General features: G+C 42.2%; 1 long non-coding RNA gene across 1 annotated transcript; it reads right to left on the bottom strand.

Moving 5' to 3' along the window:
- Window positions 1–1,141: 1,141 nt before the first annotated feature.
- Window positions 1,142–6,479, bottom strand: LOC147034654 (uncharacterized). The gene is made up of 2 exons (XR_015059627.1): window positions 3,092–6,479; window positions 1,142–2,812 (listed from the first exon to the last, which is right to left on the bottom strand). It is a non-coding gene; the product is annotated as an uncharacterized LOC147034654 (long non-coding RNA).
- Between the last annotated feature and the right edge of the window lie 81 nt (window positions 6,480–6,560).

Genomic DNA, 6,560 nt, shown 5'->3' with positions numbered 1-6,560 from the left:
GCTTGTCCACCCGCCATTGAGCATGCCCTGTACAGTGTGCGCGGGTCCGCCATTGTACACGTGGTCAGCAAGCGGGTCCGCCCGCCATTGAGCATGGTGTTCGTGGTTATCAGAAGCAGTGGGATGCACAGTGTCAGCCTTGATCTGTGTCAGAGAATTGAGGGAAAGGATTGGATATATTTATTAATGGAGATTTGGATTGAAGAAGTCTTGCTTCTTGATTCTTGATTGAAGAATTGGTGGTGCACCACGTGCACTGTATGTTGCAAGAATTGGTGGTGCACTGTATGTTGTTCGCATTTGGTGTGTTGGTTATGCCTCTGATCGCCTGAACAGTGGGTGTGGGGGGGGGGGGGATGGTCATCGCTGCGTGGCACACGTTCTGTGCAGTGCTGGCATTTATTGTTGGCTTCTACTGCTGCCCTTGGTGTTCTGTGAGGACGCATTCTTACGCAAAGGGCGTGGATGTGGTTTTTACTGATGGGTGTCCAAGCATAGCGCCTGCTGGCTCACGCGAGGACCCCTTGCTTGGATTTACCTCAACACTGGAGAAAAGGGCAGAGAAGGAATGAAGTTCAGAGATTTAATCAGACCTAACTATGAGATTTACACAACGCACTGTCTGTTCAACCCACTAGACCAGAAGGAAGGGACTATCTGAACGCACATTAATGAAATGACTAACTGGGGACCACTGTATGTTGGCTGCTATTGGTGTTGGAGGATGCGGTTTCCAGAACCACAATACATTTGTGTATGTATGTATATATATATATATATATATATATATATATATATATATATATATATATATATATATACATATATATACATATATATATACATATATATATATATATATATACATATATATATATACATATATATATATATATATATATATATATATATATATATACATATATATACATATATATATATATATATATATATATATATATATATATACGTATATACATATATACATATATACATATATACATATATACATACATACATATATACATACATATATATATATACATATATATATACATATATACATATATACATATATACATATGTCGAGATCCAGGTGAGGTCCACAGCGATTAAGGTCAAGCTTTGTTCATCACCGATCTTGGGAGAGAAGGTTTTATTTCACATCAGACATATGCATATGGAGACAACAGGCTTTGAACACAATAGTCCACCCAGCCTAATCCTCTGGTGAGCTGTCTTTCGGCACTGCCTTATATTCAGTTTACTGCGACCTTTGAATGACTGTGTGTCAAAGAGGATTTATTACCATCCATTAATTTATTGCATTCTCCTGTCAGTACTGCTGATAAGAGAGCACAGAAAGTGCAGAAACAACACCCTTGATTCCTTAAGGAATTTTAAAAGGTAGCCTCCTACATGTTGTTTAGGCCTTAACAGTTCTGGGCAGTAGTCCAACAGATTCCAGGTAGCTCAGCTGCCCGATTAGCAAGGTCATTCAAACGGTCGACAAGGCCAGCTGTGTTGTAACAATGTCAAAACAAGTTTCTTGACAGTGCACAGATAAACTAATGGGAAGATTTATCCTTTCCTCTTTCCAATTGAAACTCAAGAGTTTTAACCAAACACTAGTAGACATGTTTGGTTGCTGTTAGAGTACATACAATCCCCGACATTTCCCTCCTCTTGTTTCTTTGAAACATTTGCAAAAGAAACTACAAATGAAGAAAAGGAGCATCCGCAGGCCGGCAGGTCAGCAGACAGCAACCTCCAGTGGGTGGCCATCCTTAGGTTTAGCTCCAGATGGTCCAAAACGATCGGGAGTTCCAGCTGCGCCCCCTAGCCCAAAAGGGGGTTCCTACCCACTTTCCAACCGGTCCACTAACACCCCAAGTCTTCAACAAGGGAAATCGGGAAATATCGCAACATTTAAACATAGAATATAAGGAAGCCAAGCACTCCCAAAAGCTGTTCGTACAAGAATTGCTCATGGCTAAACAAGAATGAAGTTATACAGGAATATACGTTCCATTAAATATTTGATTATATATATATATATATATATATATATATATATATATATATATATATATATATATATATATATATATATATATATATATTGCCGCTTAATGGACTTCATGAACAACAAGTAAGGCAGTGTTAAAGTATATAAATGTAATGTTCTTTATGAACAAAGCAAAAGAATATTTGATAAACTACAAGCCAGAGTATAATGAAGGCACAACCTGCCAGCAATTACCAACAAGGCAAATCAAATGGTATTTCTACCTAGCCCTTCAATTGGTGCAAGCAACGAAAGACATTCGTCCAATGTGAGTTGAAGCAATTGTTCATCACTCGGAGGAAGCCAAAGTAATGGATCGGCGACTACTGCAAGGTTACAATATGTTTCATTGTTCGTGGGTTGGGGGTGACATGGGTGGGGTACATAGTATTGGGTAAGGGGGGGTAGGTGTAAGTGCAGGGAGGTTTGAGGATGGCAGCAGTCCAGCGGTGTTCACCGGGGCCATCTCCGTCTGTACTAGCTGGGTACTGGGCTTTGTTGTCCATCCTGAAAAACACTTTCCAATGGCCTTTTGGGCAATTACCTTGAAAACCATCAGTAATATAAGTCCACACAATATTAAAGGCACTACAAGTCTATACAATATTAACAGCAACATTATTATTTAGGCAATTATACTTGACACTAATTACAACAATAATATTTACAATATGCAAATGTATTAATGGGTGAGCAGCACTGTGAGCGCTCAAGGCATGGTGTAAGCTCCTTTCTCAACTTGCGCTTGAAGACAAAAAGTCTCATGAGATGCATATTTACATATAAGGGTCATACAAGTATTTTCCATACATGCCTTCACTATCTGGTATTGTCCATTTTCCACGATTATGCATATGCTAGTCAAAACACTGCCACATCTATCATAAACCTCCATCAGCATTTTACTTGTAGATTTCCTTTCTTTCTTGTTACAACTTCCTGTATCTTCGTGTGTAGTGAGATGCGTGAGTCCATGTTTGGCTTACCTTTTCACTTGAAAGTTCGTTGAGTAATCAGTAATACCTGGAAGAGTCTTCCCCAGGGCGCCCCTCCGCCAGAACACCTTGTTGGCTCCTCAGCTGGTGGGGGGTCGGGTCTGGTTGTGGCCCCATACAGAGGTCCTCGGGGTCTTCCTCCATGAGTTCGCTGTTAATTATTATGATGGCCTGGGTGAGGGGTGAGGCTTCACAGCATTTCTTTAGACAAATGGAAATGAGACATTTGATCAGAAATACTCCAAAAATGATTCCCACGACGATTAGGATTGCTGCCCCTACCAGGCGCAGTAACCAGTCTCCCCAGTCATGAAATATAGATCTCCACCCTGCGTAACCCTCCTTGCGTTCCACTCGATCGCTAGTGAGAGCTTCAAGCCTTATAGGTGAAAACATCTATAAGTGAAATGTGTTCTTCTCCGGGAGGTTACTGTATTTTCACAAGATTTCACAACTGTACTCCAAAAGGGTTCTTTAGGGGCCCATGGAACTTGGGTAATTAGAGATGCGTGTTGACCCCATATGAATCCTATTTGTGCAAAGTGCCCCCGCTGGGTTTTGTCTTGCGTTTTGTTCTGCCAAGCCACTTCTGTCTTTTCTGCATTTTCTGACGTCCCCCTTTGCCACGGAGGTGTATACGGTTTCTTTGGCTTGAGTGTGTTAGTGTGTTGCCTAGTGATAGGTCCCTCCCCCCCCACAAAGGAGTAGTGTCAGTACCAGGAGTTGCATGTTGTGTCGTCAAAGGTTCTGTCACTGTCTCCGTTACTACAAGGTTTACAGCATGCCACTGCACTGAACACTGCAGTCAACTGCAACATAATGACAAGTATTTGTGCAAAAGATTATTTTTAAATGATACCTCCGTACGAGGCTCCCACCATGACTAGAGCTTGCAGGACTGGAAGTTGCTCTGGGTGCATGGTGAGTGGACGTGAAGGCCAGAGACCTTACTGTACACTACTGTAGATTTTGATCAGGCAAGCATACCTTCCATCCATCTCCTTGTCTGACGGCCTGTAAAGTGTTCTGGTGTTCGTTGCTCCATCTTGTGGTTCTGGGGCGCATCTCAATCTGTTCACCATTCTTCCTAACTCCCCTGCACTCTGTCTGTTACTAACTGCCATTGAGATGTGCGGTGTTAGTCCTTCTCTGTGCTTCATTAGTTCGCGCTCTCTGGCAACTTGTTTCACCTCCACTGCCGCTCCTTCCTTCCCGATCCATCGGTTGGTTGTCATCAGAGAGCGTTTGACGGTGTAATCTCTATGTGCTTTGGCCACGTATTCATAATCCTGCCCTGTTTCATCGTAGTAGACAGTGAGTGCAGTGCAAAGCCAATTCCATTCCTTCCAGATCGATGTCGTTGCTAAGCAACCATTCCTCTACATCCCTTTAATTCCGCTTATGCTTCCCAAATCCAATGAATTTATCCTGACAGATAGAGGCTCATATAAAGACAACAGACATGCTTTTCTGTCCGCTTCTTGCGTAGCCTACCAAACGTCCTTGTCCTTGTTCTTGGATGTCTGACATGTAAACAAAGACAAATGTGTCCAAGAGCCACGTCCTAAAGGTTTTGTCTTCACCAGAAGAAGAAGAACAACGCGGAGCTCTCTTAGAGCCGGCATTCGCGACGCGAGACGCGGCTAAAAGATAAACCCACATTAAATAAAATCCCTTCCTTGTTCAAAGCATTTAAAATCCCCCTTTCCATCCATCCTAAATCCTCGGTCCTGCGCCTCTTCCGCGTCTTTTTTTTTTTTTTTTTCTCTGGTCACGAAGCCCAATCAACAACAACAACAACAACCGGAACAAACATATATATTACAGTTTTGTTTCAAAGCATTGTCGCTTCCATGTTTCGATAGCGCGTGCACTCGCCCCGAAACAAAAATCGAGCGATGCTTTGAAACGTCAACGTTAATGTCCTTATTAATTAATTTTACCACAAAGCTATCTCTTTAAAATCTAGTTTGTCCACCATATTCAAAATCAGCCGCCTCGAGAAATTCTCGTACATTCTCCGACAAGCAGGCACATTCACAGCAGGGTGTTAATTGCACTTTCAAGTTTGACAAAGCGCGCTGGGCCCATGCGTGATTACGTCATCACGCACTCACATGAGCAATACGTCTTTCTCAGCGCGTTGGTTTTTACGATCAAACTCGCGTAACAAATATTTGACGACATCTCAAATACGTTCGTTTTAAATCGGAATTTTACAGAATCCTATGAAGGGCGTCTCCAAACTTTGTAACATGTGCTAATCCATCTCGTAAACCCTCACGATAAGCTGTCCTTCGATGGGACGATTTCGTGCTTTCGGCGCGCCTGTTAAATCCGACGGCACGTCACGTGACTGCAAAACCCCATAAAATAAGTTTTTTTTTCTTCAGATTTACGAAAATCAAGTATAAAACATGCTTAATGACCCCAACAATGAAACCAGAATTGAAACTGACGTTAAAACGAACCTGTAACGTCGATCAGCCTTACGAAACATACAAAGTGGAAACAGAACTGAATTTGAATTTGAAATCAAAATGATGCTCCGTGGAGACCATCCATTTATCACGTACAGTGTTCAAAGCCAAAACAGCATACAGAGTTTATCGGACCATGAGAAACCCGAACGTTGGTCCATTTGACATCCCACACACAGCACGAGTACTGTAGGAAATTCTCACACATAATCCCCAAACTGTCTGCTGAAGTGGTTTTAATTATTCAATTCTATCGAGTTCACTCACACACACACACACACACACACACACACACACACACACACACACACACACACACACACACACACACACACACACACACACACACACACACACACACACACACACACACACACACACACACACACACACACACACTCTCAAAATGACATTTTCCCATCACTGAATTAACAACACGTGCAGAATCGGTCATCATCGTCCTTCCTCCGGATTTAGTGTGCGCAATTCACCTCGTCCAAAGTCTTCACATTAACGATGATGACCAATCATTATCTCCACACAAACATACAAGTTGTTCCACACATACAAGTTCCAGGTTGGAACACTCATCTTACGTCTAACACAAAACTCAACCTTCCCCACCACATTGTATTCACAAATACATCCAAATAGGTAACTCTACAAACAGCCCTTCTCCTGGCTCATTAACTCTGTGTTCTTTTCCCGTTGGTTCAAGATTCCCTCTGAATCGAATCGCTTACGTCCTGTCTCACTTTGTGACTCCGTTAGCCACGCTGCAAACGCTCTCCAGTGTTTTCCACTTTCACCGGTAACTTTAAGTGTTGTTCCTTTGGGTAACTCTATGTTCTTTGCAGAGTTATTCCCCATCTTATGTTCTTAACTTGTCACCAGCCTAAAGCTTTAGTCTTGTCTCCTTATCACGGGATCAAAATCCCCTTTCTTGCATACCGCCTGATAGCTTTCTTTCCTCTCTTTAATGTGCAAGATCAAAGTCCCGCTCTACTCAATCGCCTT

This window comes from Eptatretus burgeri, chromosome 1, assembly GCF_056783735.1.
Source record: "Eptatretus burgeri isolate ZD-2024b chromosome 1, Ebu_testis_v1, whole genome shotgun sequence".
Lineage (NCBI taxonomy): Eukaryota > Metazoa > Chordata > Myxini > Myxiniformes > Myxinidae > Eptatretus > Eptatretus burgeri.
This window is presented reverse-complemented; position numbering and strand designations above follow the sequence as displayed.